We start from the raw sequence: 17,557 nt of genomic DNA on the forward strand, positions 1-17,557 counted from the left end.
TTTAATTGTCTGGGGAATGGGTCCTGGCCATCAGTGCTTTATAAAACTCCCTGTGATGAAAAACCACTGACCTGACTTAGAGTAATGGCGTTCGGGCTTTACAAAGTGCCTATTATATGTCAGGACCGTCCCATACAAGGTCTCATTTCATCCCCCACAGCAGCTCTGAGTGATCAGAGAGGTTTCTGTTCATTGTCACGTGGCTACAAATTGGAAGAGCCAGGTTTGGAAACACCATGCTCCGTGTCCCTAAACTGTGACCTTTTATGAATCCCCTTCACATGTGCCAGGCATGGTAATAAGCCTGCAGAATTTCACTGCTTCTCCCTGCAATCATGCCAGGAGTTAGTCCTGATAGCCTCATTGTGCAAAAGCAGAGGCTAAAGGGGGTTAAATCACTTCACAGTTGGTCATTCATTTGATAAAGATCTAAATGCCAGGCACTGCGCGAGGAGCTGGCCATGCCCTGGGAGAGAGTCAGTGGTCCCTGTCTTCATAGGGCTTACACTCTAGTAGGAATGTAAGCTCAAAAATGCATTCTCAACTAAGTATTGAATGACAGTCATGATCTATGCTGCAGAGATCTAATTAGAGGGAGCCGTGAGTGCATCTAAAAAGGATATTAGATGGAGCCTTGGGGATGGGGAGGCCATCAAAGAAAGCATCCCTAAGAGAATAACATTTAGCTGAAATTTGAATAGTTGGTGTTGTCAAGGCGCGCACATTCCACTGCAGGAAACAGCATGTGTACAAACCTCAAAGTGGGAAAGATTTCAGCCAGGAGCAAAAAGGACAGTGTGGTTGAAGCAGAGTGAGAGATGGGAGGGGTCTGGTGTAGAATGAGATCAGAGCAGTACGCAGTGGCCAGAATACACAGGGTGTTATCCCCCATGGGAGTGACCCAGGACTTTAGCCCCAAATCACCGGGGAGCTGTGGAAGGGCTTCAAACATGGGAAAAACATGACCCATTTTGCTCCAGGTTATGTAAGTTCTGAAATGGCCAAATCCATATTTAGACCCAGATCTCTCTGCCCTCAAAGTCTTTGTCTCCTTAAGCTTGATGGATTCTGAACTTTTCAAATGCTGGTGTATTTCCAAGAATTACTTGTTTTGGCCATGTACAAAAACCCAACCTGCTAGAATGGCAAGAAATATTCTCTTTGTTATAAGACAACCTGCGAATACTACTAACAACAACAAATAATAATCAGAAGTGACAACACCCGTAATATTCTGTGGGGCAGGACTAATTAATGAATGCTGGATAAGCCATGAGCTGGCCATGCATTCTTTTTTTTTACTGAAGTATAGTTGATTTACAATGTTGTATTAGTTTCAGGTGTACAGCAAAGTGATTTAGTTTTATGTATATATATATAGAAATAATAGGTTCTTTTCCCTTATAGATTATTACAAGATATTGAATATAGTTCCCTATACTGTGCTATACAGTAGGTCCTTGTTGTTTATCTATTTTATATAGAGTGGTGTGTATCTGTTAATCTCATACTCCTAATTTATCCCTCCTCCCACCTTTCCCCTTTGGTAACCGTAAGTTTGTTTTCTATGTCTTTGCATCTATTTCTGTTTTGTAAATAAGTTCGTTAGTATCTTTTTTTTTTAGATTCCACATATAAGTGGTATCTATGGTATTTGTCTTTTTCTGACTTACTTCACTTGGTATGATCATCTCTAGGTCCATCCATGTTGCTGCAAATGGAATTATTTCATTCCTTTTTTATGGCTGAGTAGTATTCCATTGTCTGTATATCTATCTATCTATCTATTCTTTAAGTCTGCCTCAAAGGGGCTATAGGAAAAAGCCCAACTTTTGACAGATCTGGAAGGGTCCCTAGTGACCGACTTGTCCATTTTAAAGAGACCCAGAGGAGAGATGTTATGCAGTCAAGGCTCAACAGGGAGCCTGTGGTTGTTCAGGGACCAGAAGCCAGTTTGCTTGATGACCAGGTCTGTGTGTTAAATACCTTCAAAGTCAGGGCCAAAGGAATGGTCAGTGGTGAGGCCAGAAGGCTGGCCTGGCCAGTTCATGCTCTTTTTGTGAGCTAAGGTAAGGATTTTGATTTTATTCTGAAAGCCCCGGGAAGCCACTGGAAGGCCGCAGGCGTGACCTCAACCAGATTCACCTTTTACAAAGAGATCTCTAGATGCTTGATCTAGAGGATCTAGAGTGGATTGGTGCTATCATCCAGGTAGGAGACGATGGTGATCGAGGCTAGGGTGGGATGGGGGAGGTGTTGAAAAGGGGAGAGATTCAAGTAGTATATGGGAGATACAATCAACAGAACCTGGTGACAGTTTAGTTCTGATGAAGGGAGGGAGAGGCCTCCAGGATGCCTTCTGGGTTGGTCCATTGAGATCACTGGAGGTGCCATTCCTGAGATGAAGGTAACTGAATGGTTTGGGGAGTTGGTGGGGAAGAAGAGTGGCTCCGTCACTCGATTTGAGGCACTGTTAAGTTTGGGACACTTGGGAGACATCCAGAGATGCCAAGTCAGTTGTTGGATAGATGAGTCTGGAGATCAGAAGAGATATCAGTGCTGGAGATTTAAACTTACAAGTTTTGGAAAGTTTCAGGACAGATGAGATCAGCTGTTAAGCATAGGGGGAGAAGAGGCTGGGTGTGGGTGAAGGACAACAAATATTTATGAAGCACCTACTATGTGTCAAGTCATCTTGCATCATGCAAGCACCAGATGGATGGATACCCATTTGGCCAATGACCAAAATGAGGCTCAGAGAAGTTAAGTCATTTGCCCAAGGGCGTGCAGCTAGCAAGTGGTGGCAGAGACACAATTTAAATCCAGGTCTTTCCCTTCTCCGCTTCTAGAAAAATATCTCCCAGGAGGGTCCTGGGGTTGACTCTCACTGGACAAATCTGAATCCTTTCTCATCCTTGCTCCCATCACTCAGGCCAGTGGGACCTTCTGATTGGCCAGACCTGGGACAAGGGTCAACCCCTGATGCTGGCCCCGCTGACCACATGGCTGGAGAGTGGGGGAGGGGAGGAGCTGTGATCAGAGAAGGGGGAGTGGGTACTGGTGGGGACAAGGAGCAGGTGCTCTTTGCAAACAGACACTCTGCCCCTTGGGCACCAGCATCCCAGGGACTGCTGCCCGTTTGGAAAAGCATTGCCGCCACATGGTGTCTCTTGGGTGACCTAGGCTTGTGAGCAGGGAAGGTCTGGAGCAGTGGGAGGCTCTTATTTCAGAGAGTTGAGCACAGAATGTTGGAGTCCTTTTCGATTGCAAAGTCACCCACAAAGGCATATGTCTCCCTGCAGCTTAGGCTACAGATGGGCAGTGAAGCCACGCACACACACACACACACACACACACACACAGACTCCAAGAGACTGATTTCAGACGAGCTTTTATTAGCTAGCATATCATCTGTGCAAAGAAGAGACTCACATTTGAGTGTTTGCATCATTTGAAGGAAAGAAAAATAAGCCTGCCAGACTCTCTCCTTCCTCCCCCAGAGGAAGGGGCCAGGGTGACCTCGGCAATCTGAGAGAGTGTGGTTTGCTCTGAGCACCTTTCCCTTGGCTTGTTTCCTAAACTTGGAATGAGAGAGGTCAAACCACCAGCCACCAGCAGGGAGACAGTGGGGAGGAATGTGTTCCCACTTCCCTGCTCCTATATCAACATACCAGTCAGCCCTTGACACTCGGTCAATATTTATTGAGCACTTTCTCTGTCTCTCCAACTTGTGGCTGAGGGCAAAGAGGATGCCAGTGAAGCGTGACTCAGAGCTCTGTCCTCAAGGACTCTGCAAGTCACCTGGGGACTTGATTCATTCATTCATTCATTCATCAGACATTTTATCTGTCTTGTTCATTACTGTAGTGCCAGTACTTTGCATGCTGCCTGGCTCACAATAGGTATTGAGTAAATATTTGTTGGATGCACAAGTGAGGGAAGACATGAGAAAATGAAGTGTGTTAGACCCTGTGGCAAAAGGACTGGGAACCTGACTTCAGAAGTTGACACTCACTGGGGGGACAGAGGCACCCATCACCAAATGTGATGTACTCTCTCCTCCAGCCTACTTGGCTACACCTCGTGTCTGACTCCACTGGCCACTCTCTGGCCTTTGAAACTCACCCCTCCCTTGGTTTTCACGTTCTACTTTCTCTTCTGTTTCCTTCCCTTCCACCTTTCAGACCATCCAGCTCAGGCTACTCTTTTCCTACCCGTCTCCAACGGTAGGTGTCTTCAGCTATCTTTTCATCACCCTCCATACCTTCTGCACACCTGCTGCCTCGGGATTATTTCAATGCTGATGAGCCCCCCAAAACATTCCTTCATTCTATCAACAGATATTTACAGGGTGCTATCCACGTGCCTATTAAGGGTCTGTTCTAGGTGTTAGAGGTAATACAATGAACAACGCACACCAAGTCCTTGCCCTCAAATTGAATGTCTGTCTCCCACCCTCAACTCTCTTTCTTGAGCTCCAGACTCATGTAGCCAAATGTATATATGACATTCTATTGGACATCCAAAAAGAGATTCACCCTCTCTCCCACCAGACCAGCCCCTCCTCCTGTTTTATGGATCTCAGCAGATGGTTTTTTCTACCACCTGGTTCCCCAAACCAGAGAATAGGGCCTCACCCTAGACTCTGCCCTCTTCCCACGTCTCCCACACCGAAAGGGTCCCAATCCTGTAGCTCCTGCCTCTCCCGTATCGGCCTCCTCTTCTCTACCCTCCCCCACAAGTGCATCTTATCTCTTGCCTGTATTTATTGCCATGGCTGCCATATTGGTCTCTCTGCTTTTGTTCTTTCCTCCTTTCAACTCATCTCCCCACTGCAGCCACAGGGATCTAAGATCCTAATAATATCACATTGCTCCATTACTTAAAAAGTTAAGGGCCTTCCACTGCCCCAGGGTGGGGACGCAAGCTTTTAAACATGGCCTTCAGGGCCCATCATGACTTGCCCCCCAAACCCCGTACGCTCGCCCAGCCCCGGCGCTCACATGGACCATGCAAACGTGCTCTCAGTTCCTCAAGGGTGAGCCCGCAACCCTTTGCCCGTGGCTATACTTCTTCTTCTTTGTAGCTGTTTCTTACAGCTCCCTGCATAGAACTGGCCTCTCCCTCCCTCAGACCCTTCTTGTGCCCCATCATCTAGCTCTGCTCCTATATTCTTTTTTAAAAAAATTAATTAATTAATTAATTAATTTTTGGCTGCGTTGGGTCTTCGTGGCTGCGCAGGGGCTTTCTCTAGTTGCGGCGAGCGGGGGCTACTCTTCGTTGCGGTGCGTGGGCTTCTCATTGCGGTGGCTTCTCTTGTTGCAGAGCACAGGCTCTAGGCGCGCGGGCTCAGTAGTTGTGGCTCGCGGGCTCTAGAGCGCAGGCTCAGTAGGTGTGGCGCATGGGCTTAGTTGGCGCATGTGGCGCAGTTGCTCTGCGGCATGTGGGATCTTCCCGGAGCAGGGCTCGAACCCATGTCGCCTGCATTGGCAGGCGGATTCTTAACCACTGCGCCACCAGGGAAGCGTCCTGCTCCCATATTCTTATTGCATGTGTGTGTTTACATGACTCTCTCTTTTAAATCCCACAGTGGGAGGAGCAGTGTCTTAGTATTCCCAGTGCCTGGCACTCGTAGGTGACCGTAGCAGGTGTTATTGGCGCCCTGCCCTTATTCCTTCAACTTTCCCCTTTCTCGTTCCAGCTGCAGGTTTCTACCTGCAGGCACGGGTGATGCTCTGGCCTAAGGGCTTTCTCTGACCTCAGGAGCATGCCTGGGATGTGAATGGAGCAGGATGGAAGTGTCAAGGAGTTAACATCTTAGGGAACATTGGTGGGTAAATAATAATTTAAAATATCTGTTAAATACAGATGGGCATTGGGGGATTAATAGCCCAGCTTTCTTACTCCTTGGGTGCAACAACGATGAGATGATTTTTACACGCTCTACCAGAGGTCTCCGTCACGAATGTGCTCCAGTTGTGTCAGTGGTAACTTGCTCGTTAACACACCCTGTCCTCATATCATGTCCCCACTCCTCTCCTGGGACTTCCAGGGATCGTCATCTCAAATAAACTGGTGCACCCACAGCTTTGTCTCTAGGTCTGCCTCTGCCCAACCAAGATGGTGCCTTTAAAAATGTTTGATGATTGACTAAACGAATGTAATACAATGACTATAAACTATCCATAAAACAGTAAGTGAGCGACATGAGACAGTTTATAACCAACAATCAGCAATTTCAAAGCCTTTGTAAATCAGAGGAGAAGGACCCCAGTGAGGACAGGGAATAGTAAAAGTTAGCACTGAACGGGCATTGACTAGGTCCCAGGCTGTGTTCTAAAGGTGTGTGTCTGTGTGTATTTTTTCTCATTTAAACATCACAGCAGCTCATGGACAGGCTATTGTAATAATCCCGCTTCACAGATGAGGAAGTAAACTGGGGGGCTGTAGGGGGAGGAGCTGGGAATTGGCTCCAGGCAGTTTGGTTTTGAGCTGCATTCTGAACCGCTGTGCCTTGTAGACGGGATGAGACTTGATGAGGCTGGAAGGGGTTGGGAAGGGCATTCCAGGAAGAGGGGTTAGCAGGAACAAAGGCAAGATGAGAAAATACAGGACTTGCTCAGGGTCATACACCTTGAGGGGAGTTTTCTTTTTGTTTGTTTTTGCTTCTTTTTTTCAGTTTTACTGAGAAATAATTGACATATGTCACTGTAATTGCTATAAAAATAATACACTCGTAATAAAGAAAAAAAGAAACAGAAAAGCAAATTCTGAGGCTGTCCTATAGACATAACTACCGTTAACATTCTCATCTACTTCTTTCTAATAAAAGCGGGACTTCGTTTATTTGCAGGAAGGCCTGCGTTCTGCAGCGATCTCATTTCCGCCTCCATTTTTCTTGTCCCCCGTATTATTTTCAGCATCTGGGGATGTGGGGAAGGCGGAAGGGCCGAAAGCTGGAATCAGAAACCTCTGAGGAATCTGGCTACACATGCTGCAGCAGCAGATTCTCTTCTGTAGCTTTACTTATTTTAGGCAGAGTTTGCAAGAGTCTCAAATGCACACTGGAACTTAGATTTAAAAAAATCACAGGATCCCAGAGCCCCGCAGCCAAGGTTGCAAACTCAAATGCCTGCAAGGGCCAGGCAGGCAAGGTGAACAACCCGATGGAAGATGGTAAATGGCAGCACCCATGTCTGGCCTAGAGGAGGCAGGCTGCACCCCACTGCAGCCCCTCATTGCTTGGTGGGGATGGGGGCTCAGCGTGGCTGTGTTTTCCCTTCTAGGAAAAAGAGAAGCCAGAAAGCCAATTTTTAAAAGGGGAAACGTCCCAAATTGTAAGTACTGTCAATAAATTAATTTAAAAAACATTTTGCAGGCTGACTTTGAGGGGCTCAAACAAAATGTGTCAATGGATCAGATTCAGCTTATAAACTCCCATGTTAAGACTCCCTAATCAAGACAATAGAATATTTTGCTTAGCTTGACAGAATCCATTTAAAATAAATAATGAGAAACCAAGAAAATCTTTTTTTTTTAAAATAAATTTATTTATTTTATTTATTTATTTTTGGCTGCGTTGGGTCTTCGTTGTGGTGCGTGGGCTTCTCATTGCAGTGGCTTCTCTTGCTGCAGAGCACAGGCTCTAGGCGCGCGGGCTTCAGTAGTTGTGGCTTGCGGTTCTAGAGCACAGGCTCAGTAGTTGTGGCTCACGGGCTTAGTTGCTCCGCGGCATGTGGGATCTTCCCGGAGCAGGGCTCGAACCCGTGTCCCTTGCATTGGCAGGTGGATTCTTAACCACTGCACCGCCAGGGAAGCCCCCAAGAGAATCTTAATGTCAGAATCATGAGTGTTACAGATTCTTAGACTTAAAACTCTCTCTTAGATACTTGGCACATTCAATCACTGGAATCACAGCCATAGAATTTTAGGGGAAGTCTCAGATACATAAGATCATATAACCAGAAAATCAGAATTGTTAGCATTATAGGTTTTTTGAGTCTGGACCTTTACTCATTAACCTCTAAAACCTCATAATCAAGCATTACTGGAATCAAATGCCTTCTACAGCAAGTATCTGGCCTTTAAGAAACACTAGTTGAATGAATATACTTGGCAAATCTCTGCTTGAATGAACTGCGCCCCATCCCCCCCAAGATATTCTTGTTCATTTCTTCCAGAAATATTTTTATTGAGCACCTACTAAATCTGGGCATCAGAGAACCAGAGAGACATAGTGCCTACTGTAATGCAGCTTACATTCTTGTGCAGGTGGGCAGGCAGAAAACACACACAAAAGATAATTTTAGACAGTGATCAGTTCTAAGGAGAAACCAAGCAGTAGCATTACAGAAAGTGACATGGTGGGATGATCAGGGTGGACCTCTCCTCCTTTTGACAGGAGACCCAAATGATGAGGAGGAGTCAGCCATGGGAACATCTGGGGGAAGGGAGTTCCAGGCGTGGGGAACAGCAAGTGCAAAGGCCCTGAGGTGGGGGATGAGCTTGTGTGCTTGAGGTGTAGGAGGAACACCCGTGTGGCCAAAGCACAGTGAGTGGGAGGGGGAACGTGGTGGGGGAGGTGAGGCCAGATTGCGGGGCGGCAGTGCACCCTCTTTTCATTTCAAAGAAATGAGAAACTTTCAGCACATCTGTGTCTAACCCGCTGCCCACTACCCATTGTATGTAAGTGCTTGCTAGGTGTTTTGGATGCACAAATCAGGTCACGGAGAATGAGGTGGGGGTGTTAGCACCGCCCTGGGCCACAGCTTCATACAAGTGTCCACAGTTGTGTTTCCTCGGTGCTTTTGCAAGCATCCTCTTCTGTACTTCAACCGTCTGCTCTCATCACTGCTGTCTGTGACATCCACTCTTCTCTGGTCCTGCAGTGCTGGGGTCCTGTGTCTCCATCAGTGACGGCCAGATGGGGAGGAGAGACAACTTTCAGAAGTGTGTGTGAGAGCTGTCACAGCCTCTGTGCTTGCTATCTCCATGGTACCCAGGCAGGGGGACAATCTAATTAGGCTATTTTCAGCATCCCGGAGGGAGGGGGAGTGGAGGGAGACAGGGAGAAGGGGGCCTGCCTTTCCCGCTGCCTGTCTCTCTCTCTCCCTCTCTCTCTCTCTCTCTCTTTCCTTCTCTGAAGTTATTATTGATTAAGCAGTCAGGGGCCACGGAGGCAGGACCTTTCCACGCTTTGTGCTGGGATCAAAGGAGGCTTTTTGGCAACACGGTGGGCCTTGCCAATCGCATCAGGACCCCAGGGCTGGCAGGCTTCCAAGCGCCCAGTGCTAATGAGGTCTGAAGCCTACAGCTTTGACCTGAAATAGGTCCCCTGCAGGCTCTTTGTCCTCTGCCAGGTCTGGCTGCCGCCAGCTTCCTCTAGAATGATGGGCCCAGAGACAAGGATGCTGGCAGCCCTCTATTTTTTTAGCCTGGGGCCTGCATTGGCCTTCAAGGCTTTTGCCTGTGATATTCAGGGCCTTGCAAGGAAGCTGGGCTTTCCTCTGCCTGGAGCACGTGGCCAGTGGCTCCTGGAAGTGACTCAGGGGCCATGGACTCAGTGGAAACACTCGGCTCTAAGTTCCAAGGGGCCAGGGGCACATCCAGTTTGCTTGTCCCATGCCCCAGCATCTAGCACTTAGAGGTTCTAAACATTTAGTCACCAAATATCCTGCTATGAACTTGAAAGAAAGCTGACTCTAAAGGGCCATCTTCTTTAACTCACAAGGCACCACTTTTCACATTTCCCCATTTGCTTGCTTTGCCCAAGCTTGGTGGATCTGTATGTTAATGGGGTCAAAGCAGGTTGGAAAAGAATGGATACCTTTAGAGCTCTTACTGGACATAGAAACTGTGCCAGTTGAGCTACCTGCACCATCTCATTTTACCCTCATACAACTTAATGAAGTAGGTATTTCTATTATCCCCATTTCACAGATGAGGAAACTGAGGCACAGAGCAGTTAAAAGAATGTGCCTAAGCTAACACAGCTGGTGTCAGATTTGAGATTAACACCCAGGTTTGCCTGACTCCAGAGCCAGGCGGATGAGCTGGGCGGATTCTCAGCTTTAGGATTCAAAGGAGTTTAATAGGTTAATAGGAGTCGTGAATCTCAAAGAAGGGGCATTTCCTACAATCATTAGACTCTTCCCTTTTTATTTTCTGGGCACACTTATTAACATCTGACAGCATCTTGGGAATGGCTGCTTGTAGGTAATTAAACAGAGCAAGTGATAGCGTCTTTAATTAGTCCAATTCACTCGCTTTCATTTGTGCTTATTTCCTTATGTTGGCAATAGCTCCAACAGGAGGGCTTTACAATCACATCCCCTGGTTATTCCTTCTGACTCCAGTAAGAGAATGAACACCAAAAGGGGCATTTTCAAAGAGCATCTCATGTTGGGTTACTGCTTTGCACCAATCTGAGATGTGATGCTGTCTATCACAGTAGAGGGCTGACATGGATTCTGAACCAGAGTTAAGGCAGTTACACACACACACACACACACACACACACACACACGCATGCACACACATACCCTCTGATGAATCAGACCTCACTGTGGAACTTTGTCCTTTTGTTTAAAATATTACAGAGTCACAGGACTTCAAAGACATCCCTCTGATATTTTTCCATTGATGTATTCCCTTTCACCCTGTTATTATTTACCTGTTTGATGTGTGAAGATGTCTGGAAGGTGGACGCCTCACCTATCTGCCTGGTACTTCCCTCCTTCAGTGTCTAGTAGAGGGCTGGACACGCAGAAGCACTCAACAAATGACTGGTTGGTGGGTCTTCTGCATTCATCAGCATTGCTATATCGTCATCATCATCATCAAAGCTACCATGTAAAAATTTTTAAAAACTTATTTATTTTTTGGCTGCGTTGGGTCTTAGTTGCTGTGCGAGGGCTTTCTCTAGTTGCAGCGAGCAGGGGCTACTCTTTGTTGCGGTGCACGGGCTTCTCATTGCGGTGGCTTCTCTTGTTGCAGAGCACGGGCTGTAGGCGCACGGGCTTCAGTTGTTGTGGCGCATGGGCTTAGTTGCTCCGCGGCATGTGGGATCTTCCCGGACCAGGGCTTGAACCCGTGTCCCCTGCATTGGCAGGCGGATTCTTAACGACTGTGCCACTAGGGAAGTCCCAAAGCTACCATTTTTTGATTGCCTTCCATGTGCGGACATTGGTCTGTACGCTTTTCTGCCAGGAGTTGGAGCACTAGAGCCCATGGGCCAAATTCAGCTGGCTGCCTGTTGTTGTAAAGAAAGTGTTATCGGAACATAGCCATGCCTATTTATGTACGTATTGTCCATGGCTGCTTTTGCGCTGCAATGGCAGAGTTGAGTAGTTGGGGCAGAGGCTATATGACCCTGTAAAGCCTAAAATATTTACCATCTGGCCCTTTACAGAAGAAGTTGACTGAACCCTGCTTTATACACATATGCATTGTCTTTTAATTCTCGTGACAAACTTGAAAGGCAATGCTCCCATTTCACAGATGAGAAGATCGAGGTTCAAGGAGGTTAAACACTTTCCCCACCTGATAAGTAGTAGATGCAGGACTCAGGTCTGCATCTCTAAAGCCAATGCTTTTTACTCTGCCTTATGCCTCCCATTCCCCAATACTGCAGAAAATTGAGAACAGATTGGATTTTTTCACCTTGATGTTTGAACCAAGTTTTCTGACCATCTGGGGTTGATTCTGTTGGGGGCTTTGAGGGCACTGCCAGCCTAAAATCACTATAGAATGCAGTCAGGATGCCTGGGTAGTTTGCAGCTGGAGGGGACTGTTGCTCTCTGCATAGATACACAGATTCCCTCCTGGAGATCAAAGGTGTCTGGAGCAGCTGATTCATCAACACCTTTGAAGTCTGGTTCCAATTTCACAAAGACAAATTAATTTCTTTAGCTTCTTAGCTGCTGATGGTTTCAACCCTCCTAGAGCTTTCAGCTGGAAAGTCTTCCCCGCCTTTCTCTACACCATGGATTCCTAGAGCTGTTCTAAATCTTCGGTGACTTATCTACGCAGGGAAGGGAATGGGTAGTAACACTGAATTCACAAGAATAAGTCCATGCGGTTGGTTGTGTAATGTGTGGTGATAAGGGCAGAGAATATTCTTGTCTCTGGAAGGAAGACACAGGCAGCTAGTCTCCCAGTTCGTGGTGTTTCCATCACTTAATTTGTGTTGGGCAAATCCTATGAGGCTAATAACGAAACCCAACTCAGCACATTCATTTTACTGGTTGATTGATGGATGGATTGGACCTCTGACTACCTTTATATTGAAAGTATTACAAAAGCATTACATCATGTGTTAAAGGAATGGGTCTTGTGGGAAATCATGAAGGGACGTGAAGTCAACAACATCTTGGAAATCCAGGGACATGCTGTCTTGGTACTTTTTTTTTTTTTTTAAAGAAAGTTTATTATTTTAAATTTTATTTATTTATTTATGGCTGTGTTGGGTCTTCGTTTCTGTGCAAGGGCTTTCTCTAGTTGCGGCAAGTGGGGGGCCACTCTTCATCGCGGTGCGCGGGCCTCTCACTATCTTGGCCTCTCTTGTTGTGGAGCACAGGCTCCAGACGTGCAGGCTCAGTAATTGTGGCTCACGGGCCTAGTCGCTTCGCGGCATGTGGGATCTTCCCAGACCAGGGCTCGAACCTGTGTCCCCTGCATTGGCAGGCAGATTCTCAACCACTGCGCCACCAGGGAAGCCCCTTGGTACTTTTTAGACACTTTTCTAGGACATTTAAAAACACAGTCCACCTTCCCTGGTGGTGCAGTGGTTAAGAATCCACCTGCCAATGCAGGGGACGCGGGTTTGATCCCCAGTCCGGGAAGATCCCACATGCTGTGGAGCAACTAAGCCCGTGCGCCACAACTACTGTGCCTGTGCTCTAGGGCCTGCGAGCCACAAGTACTGAGCCCACGCACTGCGACTACTGAAGCCCATGTGCACTAGAGCCCGTGCTCTGCAACAAGAGAAGCCACCGCAATGAGAAGCCTGCACACCATAACGAAGAGTAGCCCCCGCTCGCTGCAACTAGAGAAAGCCTGCGCGCAGCAACGAAGACCCAACACAGCCCCCCCCGCAAAAGAAAATGATGATTAAAAAAAAATAATGTAAAAACGCAGTCCCCAAGAAAGGCAATTTTGACCTAGTGAGCATCCTGTGGCATTAGGAATTTCAAAGTACATTTTGAGATGATGAGCAGGAGTCTGTGAATGTTTATGTATATGTTGGGGGTCCCTGACCCATGGGAACCTTTGCTCTTCTGAAAGGATGGGATCTGAGGTTTTGTGCAAGGCACTTTTCTATACATTATCTCATTGGAACTTCATAAACAGATTTCTGTGTTGGAATGATTACCCCCATTTTGTAGAAAAGGGAACTGAAACTCAAAATTATTAAGTAATTTGTTGAAAGTCTCACGCTACTGGCTAAGCTGGAATTCCCATTTAGATCTGTCTTATTGAAAGTCCTTATTCTCTGAAAATAATGATATAATCAACAACAACAACAATAATAATAGTAGATGAGACAGACTGCCAACTACGTGTCAGGTGCTATGGTAAGCACTGTCCATGGATTATATCATTTAATCCTTATGATAACCTTATGAGGTAGGTTATTATCCCCATTTTACAGATAAGAGAAACTGAGGATCAGTGCAATTAAGTCACTGGCTCAAGGCTCCTCCGCTTGTAAATATCGGAGGAGGGGCCTGAATACATCCTTGTGTGACACCAGTGCTGCAAGGGCATTGACTCTGCTAACTTCTGCCCTTCTCAAGTCATACCAATTCATGCATTTGGCCCGAAATGTCTTTCCTTAAGGGCCATTTCATCTAATTCCTTCATTCAACAAAGGATCAACTGGGCCATAAAGAAATCCCCTCATGCCCATATTCCCTTCTAAAAGGAGATTTTTGGCTACTTTTAAAATTTTATTTACTTATTTTTTAAATTTTACTGGAGTATAGTCGATTTACAATGTTGTGTTAGTTTCAGGTGTACAGCAACGTGATTTAGTTATACAGATACATATATCTATTCTTTTTCAGATTCTTTTCCCAGATAGGTTATTACAGAGTATTGAGTAGAGTTCCCTGTGCTATACAGTAGGTCCTTGTTAGTTATTTTATATATAGTAGTGAGTGTATGTTAATCCCAAGGATTTTTGGCTACTTAATGGAGAAAGCTGTGAACTTGGACTTCTTCCTTGTACCAGCCAAGACCATTCGCTCTTCCCCAAGTCCTATCTTGTCCCCCACTGAGGGGCAGCTCAGAGTCCCAGCCCTTGATTGGACAGAGGCAGCCACAGCTGGACTCCCGCCCAGGCCAGCCTTTGTTCCCAACTCTATGCCTGTCTTGAGAGCATTTGTAATCAGCAGAACCCTACTGTGGAAAGGGCTTCTTGAGCTAGTGTTGGCCTGGCTTCCCCTTATCATTCATGCCCTGCACTCAAAGCTTTGGCCCCAGATCTGGCAAGAGGGATCTGGCCTCCAGTCTGAATTTAGTCTCGCACCAGTTGCCCCCACTTCCTGAGGAAGCTATTTGAAAACGGTCAGTTAAGACCAGTTTCTCAGCATCTCCTGTTCCCTTCCTGGTTTTTTCTCTTGTTCTCCTTTCCTACCCTCAGTCTGTCTACCCTACCTCCTAGCATTTGCCCAGCAAACACATCCTTCACTTCATGGGTCGTCTTTTACAAGCTATGCCTTTGAGCAAGGTGGGGGAAGAGGAGGGTGTTCCACAGGGATGAAGGTGATTTGCAGAGTAGCAGAGAGAAGAGTCCCAGGTAGGTTATGTGCAGACTTTCCAGTGTTCTCTCTCCTTCCATCCCAGTCATTTCCAGTCCAGGAGAGGCACTGCAGCTGGAAATATTTCCAAAATATAAGTCTGCTTAAAATTCCTTATGGATTCCCAGTCACCTATCAGCTTTGGTCATACAATTTTAATGTACATAACTATCACCTGGTGAGCTTGTAAAAATGCAGATTCCTAGGCCCTGCTTTCAGCACACCTGATTCAGTAGATGTGGGTTACCTGTATTTGCAAGAGCCTCTGGGAGATACTGATGCAGATGGCCCAGGAACTGAGCTTTGTGAAGTTTTGACCCACAGGACAAAGTTCAAACTCCTTAGAATGTGTCTTGGTCTGCTCAGGCTGCCATAACAAAATACCATGGACTGGGGGGCTTAAACATCAGAAATCTATTTTCTCACAGTTCTGGAGGCTGGAAGTCCAAAATCAAGGTTCCAGCTGATTTAGTTTCTGGTGATGGTTCTCTTCCTGGCTTGCAGATGGTTCCTTCTCATGATGTCCTCACATGGTCTTTCTTTGGTATGTGTACAAGAAGAGAGAAAGAGATAGAGGCGGAGGTGGAGGGAGAGGGAGAGAGAGAAGAGAGGGGGAGAGAAAGAGATGGGGGGGGGGAGAGAGAGGGAGAGAGAGAGAGCTCTTTGGTGTCTCTTCTTATAAGGCCACCAATCCTATTGGATCAGGGCCCCACCTCTATGACCTCCTTTAACCTTAATTACTTCCTTTAGAGGCCCCATCTCCAAACACAGCCACACTGTGTGGTTAGGGCTTCAAAATATGAATTTGGTGGGGGGGACACAAACATTCAGTCCATACCTGTATGGTATATAGGACTCTTCCTTTGCATCTCCAATATCCCTTCCTTTTTGTATTATACGGTCCAAATGTACTAAACTATACTAGACCTCTGATACTTTGGAGGGATAAGTTCCAAGACCTTTGCAGTTACAACTGTCAGGCATCCAGTGTGAGTTTAATACCCTATCACTTACTCCTCTTTGAAGGAATTATACACAAGGATTGGTGCTGGGGCAAGAAGGTCAGGCCCAGAAACCAAATAAGGATTTCTATTCCTGGTTCATTTGAATCTGAAGGGGCTGGGTGTGCCAGGCTGAGTTGCTCATTCAGCCTCATGGACAAAGATGATGGGGTGTTTCTACCCTTCCTACAAGCCTCATATATGCTAGACTCTCCTGTAGAGCAGGGATGAATCAACTAAGGGTGATTTTGCCTCTCTCTCCCCTCCCTCAGGGGGTATTTGGCAGTGTCTATGGTCATTCTTGATCATCACCACTGGGGGAGGGCACTGGCTCTTGGCATCTAGTGAGTATAAAGGCCAGGGATGCTGCTCATATCCTAGAATACACAGGACCCCCTCCTTTCCATACACACATAATGAAAAAATGATCCAGTCCAAACAATAGTGATGACGTTGAGAAATTCTCTCCTAGTGGTCCTGCTGAGGGCATGTTTGCACAACGGTCTTCTACGGATGAGGGCAGGAAGTGTAAAATAGGACGGGGAGCCTGGCTTCTGATATTTAAGGCTCAGTCATCATGCCCACTAGTAAAATGTGGCTCAGTCACGTATCTAATTCCAGACATTCAGATGAGCAACTTCTCTTCCCATGGGAAGTAGGAAGACTGGGAGCTGGGTTGAGGGGAAGAGGATGGAGATTGAGCAACTTTAACTGACGATTCTTTTCTCTAAGGGTTGAGGTGGAAATGTCAGGGGAGAAGATGTATTAGGGTCCCATGGTTGCTGTAACAAATTGCTACCCACTGCATGGCTTTTAAAACAACACAAAGTTATTTTCTTACAGTTTTGGAGGCCAGAAGTCTGAAATCAAGGTGTTGGTTGGTAGGGCCGTACTGTCTCGGAGAATGCTTCCTTGCCTTCCTGGCTCCAGGCGTTCCTCGGCTTGTGGCTGCATAACTCCAACCTCTGTCTCTCTTCATGTGGCCTTCTTCCCTCTGTGTTTGTATGTTTCAAATCTCCCTCTGCACTTCTCTTACAAGTACGCCTGTCACTGTATTTAGGGCCCACCTGGGTAATTGAAGATGATCTCATCATGAGATTCTTAATTTGATTATATCTGCAAAGACCCTCTTTCTAAATAAGGTCACATTCACAGGTTCTGGGGATTAGGACTTGGGCAAACTTTTGGGGGGATGCTATCCAACCCACTACAGAATGGGCTAAAACAGGAAAAGGGAAGGGAATAAAAGAACACTGTGGAATATGATTTACCACCTAAAATTCAGGGAAAGGAGAGGATGAGGAAGAGAGGGAGTAACAGTAATAAAGCATCTACCACGTGCCAGGAACCGGACCAAAGCTCTCCATTTCTCATAACCATTAATCCTTGCTAACACTTGGTGGATTGGTTATCTCCATTTTAAAGATGGAAACAGAAGCTCAAGGAAAGTAAACAAGTAGCTCAAGCACATACAGAAACTGAACACTGCTCTGCTGGTTCTAGAACCTGTGCTCTTTCTAAGATAAAGGAAGCATTTGCATGGCTTCTCACTAGCAGCTGTCAGGAGAGGTCAAGGCCAGAACATCTATTTTGCAACACAGAAGCTGTCATTGCTCATCCTGGGCCTCCCCCAGCCTGGCCTTCACCTGCTTGCCTTTGGCAACTGGAACCCAGGTGCTTGGACAGCCCCGTTGGCGGGGCACAGAGGCAGATTTTGGCAGTCTCAGAGGCAACACCCTTTTTGGCACCCTTGGC

The 17,557-nt window shown here is 46.5% G+C and overlaps 1 protein-coding gene across 2 annotated transcripts in view; it reads left to right on the forward strand.

Moving 5' to 3' along the window:
- The window catches only part of SHISA9 (shisa family member 9), a 293,509-nt gene that overhangs the window by 90,825 nt on the left and 185,127 nt on the right, over positions 1-17,557 (forward strand). The window lies entirely within an intron of this gene.

This window comes from Balaenoptera physalus, assembly GCF_965194825.1.
Source record: "Balaenoptera physalus genome assembly, chromosome: 16".
NCBI lineage: Eukaryota > Metazoa > Chordata > Mammalia > Artiodactyla > Balaenopteridae > Balaenoptera > Balaenoptera physalus.